The 20,033-nt window shown below is 40.4% G+C and overlaps 1 protein-coding gene across 2 annotated transcripts in view; it reads right to left on the bottom strand.

The window, feature by feature from the left end:
* LOC116392051 (protein ELFN1-like) overlaps positions 1-13,301 on the bottom strand; it is a 102,140-nt gene extending 88,839 nt beyond the window's left edge. For both annotated transcript variants that reach the window (XM_031863183.1, XM_031863181.1), the window contains exon 1: positions 12,961-13,301. The gene's annotated coding sequence lies outside the window, so the exon portion shown is untranslated. The remainder of the gene's footprint in view (positions 1-12,960) is intronic.
* Between the last annotated feature and the right edge of the window lie 6,732 nt (positions 13,302-20,033).

Genomic DNA, 20,033 nt, shown 5'->3' with positions numbered 1-20,033 from the left:
ACCGATATATGCATAGAAGTCTTTTCTAAAAAAAGCTAACAAAAAGCCAAATCGTTATAGTTGTTGACAATAGCCGATGGGTTCAGGGATTGCATTTAGGCCAATGCGTGCCTCCTGTTTTGCATAATGCACTCAAAGCCAGCTCAAACATGATTGGTCAATAACACTGGGACAACAACACTGGGACAACAAACGGAGTACAGGAACCAGAACGTTCCAGATACCAGAGTCATGTCCCGTTGCCTACAGATTCTGCAGCAAGCATTTTGCTGATTATTAAATTAATCTCCGAGACAAAAATGCCCAAAAGTCGGTGGTTTTGCTTGTCATCCATATTATATACCTCCGTCTATAAGAAGTGGACGTAGTCACTGTCACGGCACCCATTTGTTTGTGAAGATGCAGTTTTGAAGTCTTGAGTTTGAAACTTTTGGATCATCGTCATCTTGGTTTTGGTCAACGTCAACAGAGTCGATATAAGAGGGTGGAGCTAAGTGCAACCAAATGCTGAATAAGACATATTTAGGCAACCAAAATGTTACAATTAACTGTCCAACACAGAAAAACACTGGGAAACCGTTAAAGTTGTAAGAAGTAAATACAGACAACTCCCAGATTAGACAAAGCCTTGGTAGTGACCTGTCAATTACAAGGTATCCTCGCCCTAAAAAATCCCCTGCTTTATGGTCTATTTTACTCTAAATGGAACATAATTTACTAAATGAACATCATGCTGTAGTGAAGAAGACTTGAAACTAGCGATTGAGACCATAAACTCATGTTTACAATGTTTACTGAGGTAATAAATCAAGAGAGAAGTAGAGTCATTTTCTCATAGACTTCTATACAAATCAGACTTCTTTTTGCAACCAGAGGAGTCGCCCCCTGCTGGCCAGTAGAAAGAATTTCAGGCACTTCCACATTGGCTTCACTCTTCAGAACTGCAGGTTGCCAGAGTTATCAGGAGTTAATCAGGAACTACTCACTAATAACTCATTGCTTACTAATTCATTCGTAACTACTTTGTATTGTAAGATGTTATAGGTACATCTTACAGGTGCAAATATTCCTTATCTCGCAAAAACACTATTTCAGAAGGAAGACTTCTCCTTTATTTATGATGTTTATAGCAAAGAGTGTATCTCACAGGACTGGCAAAAGCAAAAAAAGCTTTTTGCTTTTAGCTGAAAGAGCCTTTCTATATTTTCTCCAAAACACTGTTTACTTACATGGTTGTATATCATTTATTTAGTATAAAGAGCAACCAGAAAACATGGAGAGATGGCAGTTTGATTTCCACGAGTATTTGGTTATGCATGTACCGTAGTGCCTTCACAGGTATTTCATATTTTATGTCTTAAAAAGTACCTCAGGTGCTGTCCAGATACATTTGTCCACACAGTACAGTGTATTAGCATGGGAATGCAGTGATTTCAGAGTACCCGCTTTATTCACAGTGTGCATTTGTGTGGTACAGAGACATAATGGTGCACCAGACTGTGTGTGACAAGGATACAGACGCGGACACACAACGGAAACAAACTCCCGTGTGTGATATTTTCAGTTTACACGTCTCAATGTGTCCTTGACTGAGTGACGCAGAAAGAAGCTCTGCGCTCTGTGAAGTCCCCATCACACACACACACACACATCTCTCTCTCTCTCTCGCTCTCTCTTCTTCTCCCGTCCCTCCACCCCAACCAGCAAGCCGGTCTTTATTCTAAGGGACATATCTGGGATTTAATACAATTTGTAGGGGAAGGAGGCAGAGGCAAGATGAATGATATATTGACTTCTATATAAAAAGCAGGGCTGGGGTGGTAATCTCATTTCAGGATGCAGTGATGAGATTCTGGCCTGTTTTCTCTCCAAGATGATTTGACTTCGGTCCTGACATCATCATGCTGCTGCCGTGTGTGTGTGTGTGTGTGTGTGTGTGTGTGTGTGTGTGTGTGTGTGAGAGAGTACTTCATGCTCCATGATATGCTTTTCTGATTTCATCTGGATGTTCAGCTAAAATTGCATCCCTCTATTTCTGTGTGCATGGTGGAGATAAAGCCAGAGTATTATTTTTGTTCTCTAAACTTACTCTCTGCTCTCCTAAAGTCGCTTGTTCGAGGGCTTCTAGAAATAATCCCTTCAGTTCAAAAAAAAAAAAGCTTGCTCTCCTTTTTATGTGCAATATAATATTCATGAGAAAGGCAGCACCAACACTTGAGGTATGAAGGCAGATCGAAAGGTTAGACGTGATTGACAAACATGGAGATATTGACTGCTGAACATTCATGTCTTCAGAACATTAATAGGTACAAACTGAATGAAAATACCTTAAATTAAGAAAATGAATGACAGTTGTTTAAATCGTATGTACAGTTACGTGTCAAACAAACATGCCTTTAAAATATCGCAGTCTTTTGTTACATGTGACTTGTTGCATGCGTTTCTGAGCATGCTTCTGTCTGTTGGGTAGATGTATGTTCTTAACCGTCTTGATGTGTGTGGATGGTCATTTTTTTGTATTTATTTGTCATACTGTGTCCTTAAATAAATAAAGACTCCCGATCCCCAGGTTGAGAGCCGCTGCTGTAATGAAGTGACGTGCTCCACCTCCCCAAACCAAGTCACAGTAATACCAATATCCTGGCTCCTGATTCAGATATAGTGGAATTTCTAGGAACTTTGATTCAACTCTCTAACCGCATTCTGCTACTGCAAAAAACAGTTACAGTCATACAACATTTCTGGAGAATGGACAAAGTAACAAGGACACATTACAGTATAGTGCACTCCAATACAACGGATATAAAAACATTTCTGCTATCATATTATTGCAGCTTTATTTGACCCGTTCCTTTTTTTAGATGACATACTTGGGGAAACCTGGGTTTCGGTTAAGTTTCTCTGTATCACAGCAGAAGGGTGGGACTCTACCTCGTACAAGTGTGTTAATATATACACATTATATCTGAATTCAAAATGATGGCAGAGATTAAAACTAATAAATGTAAATGTGCTTAATGCGCTTATTTGCTTTCTTGTTGAGAGTTAGACGAGAAGATTGACACAACTCTCACGTTTGTACGGTAAATATAAAGCTGCAGCCAGATAGCTTAGCTTAGCACAAAGACTGCAAACAGTGGGAAGCCGTTAGCCTGGCTCCGTCCAAAGGTATATAACAAAATCTTCCCAGCAGTAACCCTAATGCTGCATTTATGCAATGTCAGCAGGATGAGAGGAACAGGAATAAGACAACTGAATTGGGACACGACTTGTGAGTGTTCACACATCATTTAAAGGTGGTTAGCCTTCGGGCTAACTTTTTAGTCACACCAGATGAAGATCTTAAATTGGCTGCTTTTGTATTTGAAGTGTACAGCTCCAATAGAATTAGCTGAATCGGTCACATTGGTGTTTATTCTGATGTAACTGCCAGTTGTGCTACATTTGACACCACTCTTTGTTGACATTTCTCAAAAGGGTATGGGATTTTTCAAAATAATGGTCATTTTTAGAAGAAAAAGATTGTTACATTAAAAAGGCATCACATGACACGTACTAACCATTATTAACACATTTATTATAAAAGCAAATATAAGTACAATTTACTTCAAAAAGAAAAGGTTTGTGCCATTAAGTGAAAAAATAAAGCATTTTTACAGAGGTATACTGTGATTAAATGACAAGTCTTCTTGTGACTTTCAGGGTATGTTCTTTTTAAATGTTTGAAGAGGTTACTCTTATGGCTGAGTGGAACTTTACCGTCACAAATAGGTCATCTTGCTGTATTTTTATCTGCAGGTCAAAAGTACCACACTGTATACGTTTCCTTTGTGCCATCCTCTCACACGTTTGATGCAGAGGCGTGCACCGTGTTCTGATGTCACATTGATTTCCACAGTCATGTGACACAGGCCAGCTAAATATGTTAGGGCTGTTTTGGCACAACCATTACACAAAAGTGGAGAAAACATTTGTAAATATATAATTTTATTATGTTTTTAAAAGGTATTGATCCACCCGTGCCTAACATGTCAAGTGAGAGATATTGGTGTCAAAACATCCCGGATTACTTCAACATCAATTTGAATATTTCATGTGTTATTGGTCATTCAATACTGTGATGTAAAGTAGCCTGTATTGATTTCTGCTGCAGGCAACAAACAAATGCTCCAGGAAGTTACTGTGCTCAGCCAAAAGATAGGGTGGCACATAACTAACCATTCAACCACAACACCTCCGTCTTTGTACGGATTAAACAAACAGGAGAGAACGTGTTAATTGCTGGTAGGTCGATTTTTTTACTAAGCTAACTTAACCAGCTGCTTCATATTTACCGTACAGACATGGGCATGATATCAATCTTTTCATCTAACTCTCTGTAAGAAAGCAAATAAGCAAATTTCCCATAATTTCTGACTGGAAAAGTGGCGATTTAGGGAGTTTTGTTTCAGAGATTTGAAAGCAGCCTGACGTCCATAAAACTGGATTAGGGCGGAAGAAATTGTCAAATGAATTGATTAGTTGATGAACAGCAAATTAATTGGCAACTATTTTTGATTTATTAATTGATTTATTATTATTATTATTATTATATAATTGATTCCTTAATTAAGCTAAGTTAATTTTCAAGCTATAATGTCAACCTTTCTTTGGTTCCAGTTTTCTTGAATGTGAGGATTTACTGCTTTACTCTGTTTCGTATCATGTAAATTGATTATCTTTGGTTCTTGGACCAACCTCAACTTTTTTCTGATGTTTTATAGACCAAATAACCAACTCATTTATCAAGAAAATAATTAATTCATGAGGAATGTAATCATCGGTTGAAGCCGAAGACTGGTTAAAATAAAATGGAGTAAATTCTTAAGGTTTTGAGTAAAGCTCTTCAAACAACACCAATCTGAAGACAACATGTCACATCACAGCACAATGGCTGAGAGACAGTAACAAAGGGAGAAAATGATAGGCTGTCTACAGGCCACCATTATAAAACAGAATACACCTAATATTGCTTTCATCACGCATTAAACACCTGGCATATGCTTCAACACACACTCACAGAAGTACACAGCGTGGCACATATCCAACACCTAGAGTACATTCTGCCAACAGCTGTCAGATGGATTGTCTTCCGTTTCCTTTTCAACTTTCAGACACATGAACATACAGTACTGTATGCGCGCGCACACACACACACACACACACACACGTGTGTGTGTCTGCAACTTGGCTACAAAACCTGGATAAAATGCACAGCGCTCTGGGAAATTAAAGGCTTATAAGAGGAGAGATATTTAGTTTGTCTCGAGACACACACACTCTCTGACATTACTTCCTTCCCACTCAACACCCAAATTGACATAGACATATGACCTCTGACCTTTCTCAAACACATTGAAACAAGAAGCCCTCCCACTCACACTTTGGCATTTAATGATTCACACACACACACACACACACACACTTGGCTGCCATCACTGGTATTTTCCCCCGCTGTTAGTCAGTGCTAATTGACAAAAGGTTTGTATGGTTTAGCCCCTGTTGCGACTGCCAGTTGGCTGATTTCACAAAGCGTGTGAATAACTGGAGTGCTAAATTAAACAAAACCAAAAACAGAGGAAAAAAAAGGACATGTTACAAAAACAACAGAACAGAAACATCAATGAAGTGGAAACACCTTCCATGTTTGCTCAGAGGACTTTAAAAAAAAAAGCCAAAGTCACCTCTGCCATTAAACGTTATCGTGCATCAGCTTACACCGTTAACTTTATAGACTGCAGGCACTGTTTATGTATTAATATGCATGCACTGCATCTCTACTATTTCAGTCATTCATCATCTAACAGTTTTATCAAAACATGTGAAAAATATGAAATTGTAGTGAGACAATTACATCCTGTATCCACTTTCTATTGTACATTCTGAAATTGTACACCTGATCATCAAACTGGCTTGTCCGTCAGACAAGCGGACTACTGATGAGCTGGAAACAACATCAATTGAACTGTTTCAACACAGAGATGTTGTCGATGGAGCGGCTGTATCAGAATTAGTAGTTTAGCATGAATTTATGTTTGAGTTAGTGTAACAGCTTCATAATTAATATTTGCTGTATTTTTGGATGTTGCTGTTTGACTCATATACTTTTTACTAACAATTGACATTTTACTGCAGATTTTTTTTTCATGTAAGAAAAAGGGGGCTTTCAGGGCTCAATTATAGACCAAAATATATGACAAGATTGAATTTTGTCAGTGCACGGCATTAGCTTTAAAACTGAGGCTATAACTCTATAAATCATTTTAAATGTCTTTACATAGTTTCACTGCTTAAGTTAAGCTGCGTTTAGAATAATAGTAGAGCTTCGTCATGAAACGAAGCCTCCTCATTCCTTTCATTTAACACACTGTGGTGGCGCCGTTCAAAATATCGCACAGTTGACCCTTCCTCAACCTTTTCTTACCTCCTGCCTGAGCTGCGTTCAAACTGGGCTACACAAACCTATTTCTCACTCTTATACAAAGCTACCGTCAAAACATTCAAGACAATATCTCCACTGTGCACACATCTGAAGTTTCCTGCTGCTTACACACACCGTAGCAGAGGGAGAATGTCTTCTCGAATTTCCTCTCAGAGTTTGTTCCATTTATTATGTGCCAACATTTTTGGAGTTCCTTCTCGTCTGCTGAGAAAGCTTGGGCTCAGAGTCGCTGCAGTTAAGGGCCCGGAAAGCCCTTCGAGACACTGAATAGGATATTCGGCTATGCAAACAAACTTGACTTGACACGACGCGACAGAGTGAAACCAACAAGAAATATGATTTTTCTCTTTGTAGATGCAGTTCACACATCTACCACAAATGCACATAAAGTAGCTTTTTTTTTTTAAGTACCAAAGTTATTCCTTTTGATCCCTCAACACACAAAGAAAGAATAGCTTACTTGCCATCTGTTCTTAGAGATTTCTGGTTTTAATGCTGTCCTGATAATTGCAGTTAACGCTAGTTTGCCCCCGTAATTTGAATTTTCTCTTAGTAGATGCTTTTCACACATCACAAACGCACATTAATTAAGTAACTTTGCCCCCGGGTAGATACATAGCATACTGGTGCCATCAATTAATTAATTAATTACTTTTTCAGACGCTGACAGGCAATGACCAACCGTTATTTGAAGGGTTGGAAGTGAGACCAGGTTGTCTTTACATTATTTTTGCCGTAATTCTCTGTCAGTGCTTCTGTCAAGGCTGCTCTCAGGATATTTCAAGCAACAGGAAGGGGATACAAATGACGCCCAACCCCTAGAGAAATTTGTCACCAGAGAAGAGTGAAAACGGAGAGAGATGCCTGTAAGATAAGACACAAAGCAAAAACAATCTCCCTGTTGCTCTCCTGCTGCTGGTGTCTTGGGGATTGAACAACTGATATTTGTCGGGGAGTAGAGGAAGTGCTGATGTGCTGCTCAGCCAGGGGAGATAATGCACTTTTCAGTTGTCCAGTATAGCAGTTAATGGTACAGCCAGAGCGATTTCTCCTTTTAGTCCTGAAGAGCACCTATTGACTGTATATAAGTGGACGTAGTCATTGTAAATTCCCCTATTGGTTTGTGGACTGGCATTTTGAATCCTCGCGTTTTGCATTTTTGGGTCATTGACAGCTTGGCTTTTTGCAACCAAAGGTGACACGGGAGGGTGAAGCTAAGTACAACTGACTGAAAAGACATTTTCTGGCGATCAAAAGGATTACAATTAACTTTAATGAGCTGAAAACACTCAGTGAAAATGTTGAAATTGTAAGACAAAAACACACAACTCCCAGACTGAACAACGCCATGGTAGCAACCTGTCAATCACAAAGTAGCCACGCCCTAAATCATACCCTGCTTTACCGTCTATTTGACCATAATTTACTAAATGAACATCATGCTGTATTGAAGAAGACCTGAAACTAGAGATTGAGACCATAAACTCATGTTTACTGAGTTATACACTATAAATCAAGTGAGAAGTAGAGTCATTTTATCATAGACTTCTATACAATCACACTTCAACCAGAGAAGTTGCCCCCTGATGGCCATTAGAAAGAATCTAAGTTTAAGGCACTCCCACACTAGTTTCACTTTCCAGAACCAGAGGTTGGAGCCTGAGAGCAGAACATCAGAGGGTTTTTTCATGCCAGGCCACAGAGTCTCCAAACTACCTCAGCAACAGTGGCAGTGCTGTTTGCAGAACAGAGGGCAGAGGTAATGAAACAGAATAGAGACGAGGAGGCTGGGGAGGAAAACACATCTATTGAACGTTTTCTCCATCTTTCCCAACCTTTTGTTATTTTGTTTCCCCTGCCTTTTCATTTCACCCGGTGGCATCCTTATCCCCCTCTCTATCTATCTTTCTGTCTCCATCACCTCTAGCCCTCTTTGCCTCCTCTCCTCTCCCTGCTCTTTCTTCGTCTTCCTCTCTCAGCATACACGCCACGATCTCCCCTTGATTTCCAGAGAGAGACTGGTAAAGCAGCAACCGGCATACAAACTAGCTGACTCAATGCGCGCGCGCGCGCACACACACACACACACACACACACACACACACACTGCATGGATAGGGCGTGTGCATTGGAGACGGTATGGAAAGATAGAAGCAGAGATGAGAGGAAAAAGAGGGGAGGAGGGAAAAGGTGCTTGGGGAGGGGAGATTTAAGAAAAGGAGAAAATGTGAGAGTTTAGGACGGGATCAGCTCTAGTTCTGGCATGCTGGCATCAGCAAGACATGCGTCAGCATACATTAGGCAGCTCGTTCATCATTCACGCTATGAACATGAGGTATGAGGTCACCGTTGGTATCGTCGTCTCAAAATGTTAATGAAACCCTTTCTCTGGAATTCTTAAACTACGCGTTGAGAAAAGGAAAGCATCAAAACTTTGATGAGCCTTGGGATGAAAACGTTCAGGCATCATTTCAGCAGAGAGAACGAGGTTTAATTCAGGGTTATGGGAGCATGGGCCAAGACATGCACAAATTGCATCCCGCTGCCGCCGAAAAACAATGCAAGTAAATGGAACTTCCCTCAGCAGTTTTTGATGGAAATGCTTTCTACTGAGGCGGTTCTTGTCTCTGGAAATGAGAACTGTTACTGATGAATTTTTAAAATGTAATTTTTCAACGCTGTGAACTGCACAAACTATTTTCCATTCCACTCTGTTATATTGGAATGGGGGCACAAATCTCACACATGGTCAGATAACACAGAAGATTATATTTATTTCTCTTTTTAATCGAGCAAGATATTAGATCATGGATGTGTGCGCAAGATATAGATCTCGTGGAAACTAAATAGAACTTTTTTTTTCCACCTATGTGAACAAGATGAGCAATATCAAATGTTTCTCTTTTTGGGGCTCTGTAATTCAAATAAAGCTTTTTAATTTATTATGTTTCTATATTTTGTATTCTTCAAACATACGAATTCAAATACTGTTTTTTATAAGAAGGGAAGTAACAACACCACAATTTAAAAATGCACCATTACAAACAACAGACCAGCAATTCAAATGTTACTTAAGTAACCTTAACAAAGTTTGTAAAATATTACTCGTAATGCAGTAAATAGTACAATATATTCCTCTGAAATGCAGAGTATTCGTAAGCATTAACTGGAAATACTCAAATAAAGTACAAGTATGCGTGTAACTAAATTCTACTGCATGAAAGAGCACATAAAACCCAGACTGATTAAAACGGGAGTAACTATTTGCATACTGGTTGTGTGTGAGTGTGAGTGTGTGTGTGTGTGTGAGTTGCAACTTGCAACAATAACTTCCTAATTACAGTTCCCCAGTGTTAGTGCAATCTTCCTGAAATGCTAACTAGCCTCCTACAGGGAATATGGTACATTATTAATCCATGTGCTCGCTTGAGCGTGTGCAGCCAGTGCTCGGAAGTGTGTGTCTGCAGCGTGCACGTTTGCCGGCGTTCGTGCATGCGCACGTCTGTTTGCATATCTCTACACATCCCTCTCACCCTGCTATATACGGAAGCTTTGCTCACAAAGGTGTGTCTACTGCTGTGTGTGTTGCTACTTAACACACAACATCAGTGTTGGTGTTGGTGTGTGGAAACGATGCACTGCATTTGAACATGTGCGAGTTTGGCAATTTTTCTCACGACAAGAAGGCTAATCTAAGATTTGTATTTCAATAAAAAAAAAAACTGAAAATTTATAAAGGTAACAATGGACAATTTCTCAACAATAGCAGAGAAAGAATAACAATGTCTTCACATTCAGACCCAGTCAGCGGGGAGGTGCCATGTTAACTCTGCATGCAGATTTGCCTCCACACCATGGGGGTGTTCCTTCTCAACAAAGATCAACATTACGACAAGAGACACCGCCTGCTCTCCATGCTCCAACATGCTTAATACGGAGAGCTCGTTTCTGTTGAAATATTGATGGCCCTGACAAACAATCACAGATTAGAGTTCATTCCGAAATTTAGCCTGGGATTTCAGCAGCTATACTTGCTCCGTGTTGCTCCCTTCCCGTGTGCAGCTAAAGGGGTAAAACATGCTCTAAATGGATGGGCGAGCCATGAGGGATCTCCCATTGCACAGCAGAGTCTCTTTAGTATTCCTGGAGAACTTGCCCCACAGTTATGCCTCTAGGTAGTAAGATTGTACCATGGATGGCTAGGTCTGCAGTAAACGATACACGGAGAACAGAAAACCACCATTACAACTTCAGTCGAAGTGAGAGCAACAAGCCGGGTGCAGTGACAAGACGGCACCGACATTAAACCCATCCCTTCTCATTCATTTTGTACTCGCAGACAATTCTGGCAGCTCCTCTCCACTAAAGTTGTCACTTTTCATTACCACTGACTTTTAATGTTGCCACCTGCCTTATTACAGACGTCACCATTAGAGTCCCACCATTTCTGACATTTCTGCCACGAAAGCACAAAAGGCTTTCGCCCTGTAGCTGCTTGAACAGAGATATTGTTTGGTTCTATTTGGCGAAGCTGTTGGCTCTCAGGAATCAAAGAGGGCACTTTCGTAACCATTGGTTTAGAGACCCCTTTTTCTCTGCTCGTACACCTCTTGAGACTGGAAAAGTGTGCTGCAGCAAGCACTGCAGTACTAATGCAGGATGAAAGCAAGATGAGCAACCTCTAAGATAGTTATCAATGAATTCCCAGGACAACTAAAGACTCCGCTGTGACTGAGGATCCCTGGCTTTGAAAAGAGCCAACCGACCGTTCTCACGCCCAGAACGCATAATGTCCCAAAGAAAGAGTCATTGAAGCTGTTCTGGTTTTTTTTGGGACTGCCTCATGTCTATTCATGGTGTGAGAAAAGTGATACCCTGCTCCTCTCTTCCCTTTCTTTCTTTCAATCTGTCTGTCTGTCTTCCTTTTCATTCCCTCTCTCCCTTTCTTTCAACATGTCCATCTTCCTTTCTCCCTCTCCCCTTCTGTGGTACTCGGCCAGCAATTGGAGTCAGTCAGTGGAAAAACTCAGTTAGTAGTCCATGCCCTGTGGGACAAAGTGGCAACAACATCCGTTACAACAGATAGTGAGGCAATAGGCAGGATGCACGGGGCACAGCAGCCAAAATTTAACTGGCTGAGTGACTGTGTCACACACGTGCACTCTGATTTAAGTGCACATCGAGAGCGAATTTTGTTTATTTTTTTGCCGCACAGCCACATATTGTCTGGCTTGTACTTTTTATGCCACAGTGGTGATAAAATACACAGTAACCGTCACAAAGTTTGGCCGCCAGCATATGTTACTGCTCTACTGGAGCAAGGAGCACCGTTCTTCCAGAAGATGCTCCCTCGTTTGGCGTTTATGGTGGCAGACACACTTTATCTAGTACGTCACTCGCAAAATAGGTGTTCACGTGGATTGAGATCTGGTGACTGCAAAGGCTGAAGCATCTGATTCCCATCAGAAACCCTTCAGTGACCCCCTCATGCCCCTTATGGAAGCATTGGGATTTGTTACGTTTCTCCACTCATTTATTCAGGTTTTTGTCATTTTAAAGAAGCCCCACTTTCACTCGTCAGGAGGAGTAGTAGACGGGATGTGAAAAAAATAAAGGTTTCATGATATCTTCTGTGGCTCTATAGAAGTATGAAAACAAACCATGATGTCTAGTGGAAGATGCTTTTGAGTTGTAATACAGGTAACGTAGAACTCAACGACAGGGACTAAAAGTCAGGATTTCTCTGCCTCTGCTGCATCTTTTTTCCTGACAGCTTAGGATATGAAGTAATGTAGTTTTTGGGGGCCTGGTGTATTAACATATCCAAGAAACATGCTGACAAGAACATACAGATGAAACGACCACTTCTAAGACGTCTCAGAGAGAAAGACAGTTCAGTGGGCTGGATGTTTCACTGCCCGCAGCCCAGTGTTTGAGGAGCCGCTGTCCATGGTGCTGAACACTCAGCGCCCGCTGGACTGCGGTGCGGGTAGAGTCCCTCACTCTGCAGCCCGTCCCGGGACAAAAACTAAATAAACACAAAGTGACCAACCGAAAAGATGACACGTTTCATACGTGCGTTTTTATGAATGCTAAACATGCTCGGATCAAAGTTGCAATGGTTGCACAGGGACTGGAGCACGGGACGTCCAGGCACCGCACATCTATGCATCTGCGCCCGCATTATCAACGGACACACCGGCATGGAGATAAAACAAGCAAGGCTGGCTGCAAATAGCCAACCAGCAAATCCCCGTCATTCATCACGACTATACACGCACGCGCGCGCAAACGCACGCACACAGATGGGTTCAGAGTCGGGGATTTCAGAACCGCAGGAACGCCACGAGCTGTTGGCATATTTCAAAGTTGCCTACGCACTGCGAGTCCAGCCATCACAAGGCGGACTCGTGAAAATGAAGCCAAACGCTTCGTGCGCAATACAGATGTTCGCTTCAGGTTTTATTTTGCTACTTTACCTTGTTCCAGATGCCAACGTGGAGGAAGGCGCCTCGCAGGTCTTCCTCGGCAACAAACGCTCCGCTCGTCGCCTCTGAGCAGTATGTGTGGCTGTGTTGATGTTGTTTATATATATATATATATATATATATATATATTAATTAAAGTCTGTCACTGATTTGGTTCCATGCGTGTCTCTCCTCTGCGGTGACCGGGAAAGAGCTCCGCGGCAGCAGCAGCCGGTGAGGCGTCAAGATTTTTTTTTTTTTGGGTTACAAAACGGCGCCTGGTGTGATGTGCTGCCTCCTCGCCGCTGTCTCCCTCGTTCTCCGTCTCTCTCTTCTCAGTTTCTGCCTCTCACACTGCGTCAGGCTCCACTCCCCCCCCCTCCTCTCTCTCTCTCCGACTGCCTTTGACTCCCCCTCTCTCTCCCTCGCCCTCTCTCTCTCTCTCTCTCACATACACACTGGAACAGACGGTGATTAATTCGCTGGAATTCGGTTTCTCTCCCTCTCTCTTTTTCTATATGCGCCTCAATCATCCTCAATCCGTCGCCTCTTCCTGTGAACTGAGGCGACCGCCAGCCAGCTGTGCCGGTAGAGGAGAGAGGGTTGCATGGCACTTGGAGCGCCGCAGACAGTCATTTAGATTAGTTGCTTTCCCATTTGGAGAGCGAGAAAGCCCGATAAGTACTGTACTATCAAATCCAAACTGGGAAAGTTAACAAAATTGTATGAAATCCAGGCTGTTGGAGGATGAAACGGTCACAGCATTAGAGAAATACTGGTTTGTTTACGTGTCTAGATGTTTCTTCAGCTGCTGGTGGATGCATCAGGTCCTCCTGGAGGCAAAGTTGCTGTAGCCCAACCAGAATGAACAGTCCAATGTTATTTGAGGTTGGCTGTTTGCCTAAATGCACTATATGGGGCGACCTGATGTCCTGCCAGCAGACATGGTCAGATTAACTGCCTCTTTAGTACAGCCACACACACACACAACACACACACACACACACACACACACACACACACAAGCAAACGTGCGCTCACACAGGCAGATAAATAAACAACTTGAAATAGAAATGAATGCCTGAATAAACACATACATGCAGTCATCTAAAAATACTCTTGTACAAAGTCTTAAATTAGCTGCCCTTTTGGTCACAGATGACATAAATCCACGGTTGTATATTCTCTGGTTTACGTGGCATTAGGGGATGTGGAGTCTGTATATAAAGCCCGTAATCTGACGCTGGATGGCTAGAGGTGATGGCTGACATTGGAGTGAACCGCATCCTTGTGACCCTAATAATTCACAACGATCGAGGAATTGGGTTGATGAGAGGCAGATGAGGTCAGGGAGCAGGGGAAAGGGAAGAAACACAACAGAGGCATCATAAATTCACAGAAATCCCTCCTCCCGTCTTTCCCTGTGCACGCGTGGAGAGAATAGTTTACAATAGAGGATGGAGTGTCCATGATCGACATGCTAAATAACTTGGATCTGCTCCAGGGGCGCCGCCAGTAGCTAACCTTTGACCTGTCTTCTAGCCTGTTGGATAATTTCTCCACGGGATGAATGCATAATGACGTTTCTGATTATTATTGATTGAATAAAGAAGTCGATTGTATTTTGTAACGCGGTGCTGTTACAGATAGTATCGGGCCAAAACAGCCTGGGGCCGAGGAGGAAGAGGAGAGTGGAAGAAGTTCTGATCATGTACTTACATCATTTACTAATACCACACTTTGAAAATACTCCCAAGTAAAAGTCTTGCAAACCTTACATAAAAGTATGTGAGTATTATCAGCAGCAGAAGTCCTCATTGTGCGGTAAAATGTTCCCCCTCAGTGTTTTTCCATTATCTATGATGTTTCTGGATTAATATCACTGCTGCATGAATGTGTATGTTGCTGCTGTAGATGTTTTTAACTCCTTTATACTGTTGGCTAGTTTAATCTACATCAATGCATCATATTCTATAAGATCATTAATGTTTGCAACGTCTCTGTCCTGTGAGAACCTCGTATCTCTAAAAAGAAAAACAGCCTGTTTTCCGCTTTGTGTCGACGCTTTTTGCAGCTGATCCAAGAGGCTTTTAAAGAAGGAGAATTTTCTCAACACACTAAGGAACATTTCACCCTTCAAATTTATCACAAACATTCAAAATCAACAGTTTGGAGATACATGATTTTCACAGGACAGGAAGGGGCTGAGAAATCGTAAAGTAAAGCTGTTGTACAAATGTATTGGAGTAAGAAGTTTAATATTTGCCTCTGAGATCAGCCCGTTCTCTTTCTTTATATAGTAGTTTTCACCGTTAGTGGCGGAGTCCGCAGCATTGTCTTCACACCTAAATGATGCATGCATGTAATCCATAACAGTGTTTGAAGTTTGTATCCAATTTAAAATCAGCCTCACTGTGAACTGGTCACTATTCTTTATGTTGTATCAGAGCTGAAGTTACTGCTGATGCAAAGCCAACATTTCATTGAAACTGCATTTCATTTGACTGCTTATTGGGAAGCAGTCAAATGAAATGCACCGACTTCAATAATGAGGTTGGCGCTAACCACGATCATTCATCAAAAAACGCGTCTGCAAAACAAGACGGCACTCATTTTCAGCATTTTTCGACAGCGGATCAGTTTTGAATATTGCAGGACGGAACAGCCACAGTGAGCCGTCAGATGATGAGCTGCAGGCGACAGGCCGCACACCTCCAATCCCTCACCAACTCCTGTTACTGGGTCCTGCTGTTGTGTGGGAAACTGCACAGCATGAAATCAGATCACGGTTTGCTCATGACATGATGGAAAAAGGCTAATTAGTGTCTGACTTCTTTATTAAAACATGAGTTTGTTTGGCTGCACTGAGAAAAGATGCACTCACTAACGTTAGCATTTCTCACTCAGAATTTACTTCCTGGCAGTATCGAGAAAGAAATTAAAAACTGCATTTAGATGTTGAGTTGTGTGTGTTGAAATGAAGACAGTTCCGGTGCAACAGACCTGAAACTTTGGTAAAACTTAGTCTGCAAATCTAGAGAAATCCTCGCTTAGGGAATAAAGTGCCTCTCAGAAACTGTATACGATTTGAAAATCATGAAATATATTATCGGATACTTCTGCTGTTGTAATCTGCGATGTTTAGTGCCTCTCGATGATTAGTTTGTGATCAATGTGTGTTAAATGGAGTCGTAATGATTCAATGGGCGCATCCGTGCATTGATTATACATTATGCCAACTTAGAACAAAGGACCTGCTCAAAGATAATCAATTCAAACGGCTGTAATTGTTTTACAATAGTCAATACAAAACAAGCTGCAAAAATTAAACTGAAGCAAAATTTCCTCCCAGGTGCAGATAACAAAGCTCCTTAGTAATTTAAAGTTCCTTTGGTTGTTTATTTATTCATTCATTTTTGAATATCCTGTTCTGTTGAAAATTAATATAAAAGAAAATCTGATGAAGACTGTGAGAAAGGTCTGCAAAAAGCTAGTAAGGCCGTGGTGAAGTATACCTCCACTTTTTAACTTGCAGGAGAATAGAGACATTATTCCACTTGTTTATTTGATGAATAAACATCTCATCCTGCTGAATCAAACCATAATAACAATCAAATAGTGAAGATGCATCATCAAATGTGAAACCAGTGATTTGCACCACCTGCTGTTACTGTAACGGTCTGTATTAGCACTTCACTCACCCTGCTTCATCTGCTTCTATCATCCAGGTTTATTTATACTTTTGCAGAGTGACTCAACAACACCTGGAAAATTAGAATGAAATTGTTGCCTTCAGCTGTGAGTCATACCTGCAGACAGGACTATAAACCAGTAGTGATAAAGACACCAGACTTCAGGGTTTCAGAAGTACGTGATGCTCCATTAGTCAGGATGTGTCAGGTCTTGTTTGTGATCTGCGTTGTGGTCGACTGTGGCTTTAATCACATCTCTTCTTCTTGGATAGATTTTGTCGGTTTGATTGTTGAACATCACCGTTGAGTCCGAACGATTACTGTGGATGTCTCAGATCACTCAAAAATGTTCCACTTTCAGAACCTTTTGCAGCTGCGTAAGAAGCATGTTGATGTCACATCACATCAAGATATTAAACTACCTTGGGACAGTTTTCTGTGGAAATGTGATCCTGTTTTTCAGATCGTCAGAGGAACTTTTAAATCCAAAGTGGTGGGAAAAGTGTTTAGTAAAAGTAGCTATACCACAGTGTAAGAATACTCTCATAAGTCCTGAATTCAAAATGTTACTGAAGGGGAGACACTCAAGGGGAATGGGATGAAACATTTTACTAATAGACATCACCATGAATAGCTTTCTTAAATTATAAGTTTAATAAATACGCAAATTAGGCATTATCTTATTAAGTGGGGTTATTTGCACATTTCCAGAACAGAAATCTGAACATTGGATAAAACCAGGTTCAAAATTATTTCTTAATTTTGTTGATACATTTGAGTCAAAGATTTTAATAGTTACTTTTGGATATCTCATTAAAAAAAAAAACTCATTTCAGAAATGTTTGATTTAAATATCAAATGAGGCACTATCCAAACCTAACTTCAGGTGAATTTATAAGAAATCTACAGACACAATTAAACAAAGTGTTGTACAATAAACAACTCAAAAATGAATGAATGAATTCTTTCCACTAATTTGAAACAAGACATGTCATGGAAGTAAAAAAGCCCAAAATCTCTAAATTGTGCAGAATGTCCCATTTTATGACAATACATTTTAATTATTGATGCATTAATGTGCGAGCATCACTAATGTTGCAGCTGGTAAAGGTGGAGTTCATTTTAACTACTTCACATTATGCCAGATATCTTAATCTATAACAATACATCATGATTTATTTTTATCTGTAAAAAGTAACCTGTAACTATAGCTGTAAAATAAATGTAGAGATTCAAAAGTACAGTATTTTATTCTAAGATGTACAGAAAATGGAGTTATTCAAGTAAAGTACAATTACCTCAAAACTGCACAGTACTTGAGTCAATGTACTTGGTTACATTCCACCACTGAAGACACAGCTCTGTGATTTTGAATTAATCATCGACTGCGTGTTTCCTCAATTAAACATGATCCTAATGACCTTAATGTGTGGGAATACTGGAGGGGCAATGCTGATTTGATTCATTATGAGTGGAAGGTGACATCTGATAGACAAATAAACTGGAACAGTCGCACACGGAGGTCTGATAAATGTACAATGAGTAACATGTTTTTATCTCACTTACATACAGACATGAAGCGTGGTTTAACAAAACATACTGAATGATTTATGCATGCAAGTGTGAGACTTGACTTACAGAAATAATTACTACATGTGCTCATATGTATTATTCATTCACATGAACATGATATTATGTCCACATTTGCAATAATACATATAATTGCTGCATTGTCACATTCATTATTTTAATGTGTTTGTTGCCTCAAATGTTCTGAACATACATTGTTTTTATAAATAAACATGTAAAAATGGATGAGAATAAATATTTGTTCCCTTAATGAATTAGTGTATGTGCAAGCATAAATAATAATAAGAATATATGTCCTTTTATTATATGAACAGATACAGTATTACATCTGTTATCTTATTGTTTGACATGAAATTATGTTTTCTTCTGGTGTACAAATACAAAAACCAGCCCAAGTTTGTGCCTCTGATGTTACATTCAAGTCACTGAGCTACACTTATATACATATAAAAAGAGAATCCCTTACCGCTGTTCAAGCAAAAGTATTTCCAGAACCCTAAAAGCCATCTGAATGAAAACATATTTTTTCCTTTGCATAATATAACCCATTTAACTTGCACCCAAATATTCAGTGTAACTGGGAAATATGTCACAGTACAGAAGCTAAAGGCGCTCTAACTTCCATTTCATTAGGACTTTAATGACCCTATATTGTCATTGCATATGTGAACATGTATTTTAACATATAGTATGATCACTCGCAACTACAATTGACATCAGGGTTCAAAGCTATAGGGTTGGTCGTCTTCAGAAATGTGTCGGCTAGATTTTAAAAATGATCCAACAGAAAAACCCAAACCAGAAACACTGACTGTCCCTTCAGGCCTCCATCCCTCAAATTATCATTGTAAACATAAAAAAACAACATGGCTATTTCTAGAATAATTTAATTCGGGCCGTAACAAATATAAATAAATGTTAAGAAGATCTCCAACCCCAGCTTTAATATAGTATGTCCTTTCCTCTCCGTTGTGATAAGATACAGACACACACATGCAATCACAATCACAACACTGCAGTCAGTATTGTCATGCCAACAGAGACAGATTGACAAATAGACCGGCAGCCTGAGCGAGCCGGCTGGTGGACGGACGGACTAGAGAATTGTGAGAGGTGGAGGTTAGGATGACTGACAGCACGAGAGAAAGAGGAGGATGGAGGTGAGAAGAAAGTCATTGTTGGATAACCTTTGACCTGCGTCATGCTACAGCTGTTAAGAATGTCACTCTCGTTTTGTGTGCAGTGTGTAGTTTTATGTGCGTATTTGTTCATCAGGGCTGTAATAGTTAAAGCAAAGCAGATCAAATCCAGAATATAAGACTTGAGGAAAAACATCAAATTAATAATTTGCTAAACCCTTCCCCTGACCAGCGACTAATCACCGTTTAGTAACTGTAGCTATAGGCACAGCAGATCTGTCAAGCTTTGGATTTGGAAATCGACGGATTTAGTCTTTACAGGCTCTATGAAGCCTTACAGTAGCTTCATTATATTCTAGGACACAGACCATCTTTGTCACGTACAAAAATGTATCCAGAAGACAAAACATGAACCTAAAAATGAGTTTATGTAAAGCTAAACTTAATAAAACTAAAAAATTCATTAAACGCTATTAAGATGTAAATTAAATCTGGATGTGTGTGTGTGCAAGAATGAAATTACCACATTTAAAAACAAAATGACGCACATCATCAAATCCTAATGTGTGCGCACGCGTGTTCATCATGTGTCTCGTGTGTCTGCCGCCCCAGAGGACCAAAGTCTCCTTTGATAGCGGAGCGAAAGGCCAGCGGTGCCAGCGAA

Source organism: Anarrhichthys ocellatus, unplaced genomic scaffold, assembly GCF_004355925.1.
Source record: "Anarrhichthys ocellatus isolate YVR2014 unplaced genomic scaffold, GSC_Weel_1.0 scaffold28, whole genome shotgun sequence".
NCBI lineage: Eukaryota > Metazoa > Chordata > Actinopteri > Perciformes > Anarhichadidae > Anarrhichthys > Anarrhichthys ocellatus.
This window is presented reverse-complemented; position numbering and strand designations above follow the sequence as displayed.